At 37.4% G+C, this 211-nt stretch overlaps 1 long non-coding RNA gene across 1 annotated transcript; it reads right to left on the reverse strand.

The window, feature by feature from the left end:
• LOC109132167 lies at window positions 1–211 on the reverse strand. The gene is made up of 2 exons (XR_002037403.1): window positions 136–211; window positions 1–63 (listed from the first exon to the last, which is right to left on the reverse strand). It is a non-coding gene; the product is annotated as an uncharacterized LOC109132167 (long non-coding RNA).

The following is a 211-nucleotide window of genomic DNA, read 5'->3' on the forward strand; positions in this document are numbered from 1 at the left end:
AAGCTTCTTGGAGCATTCCGAAATGGTAACAGCGATGACTTATTGAAATTTCGTACGAGAGAACTGAAAAAAATTAGAAAACAACGATTACAGAAGCTCATAAGAATTCAATTCCTGAGACTTACAGAGACAAACCCTAAAATTATCCGGCTATGACTGGAACGAAACACCAGCTAATTGCGACGAGCTAATTCAAAATCCCTAAGAAAAG

This window comes from Camelina sativa, unplaced genomic scaffold (genome assembly GCF_000633955.1).
Source record: "Camelina sativa cultivar DH55 unplaced genomic scaffold, Cs unpScaffold34428, whole genome shotgun sequence".
Taxonomy (NCBI): domain Eukaryota; kingdom Viridiplantae; phylum Streptophyta; class Magnoliopsida; order Brassicales; family Brassicaceae; genus Camelina; species Camelina sativa.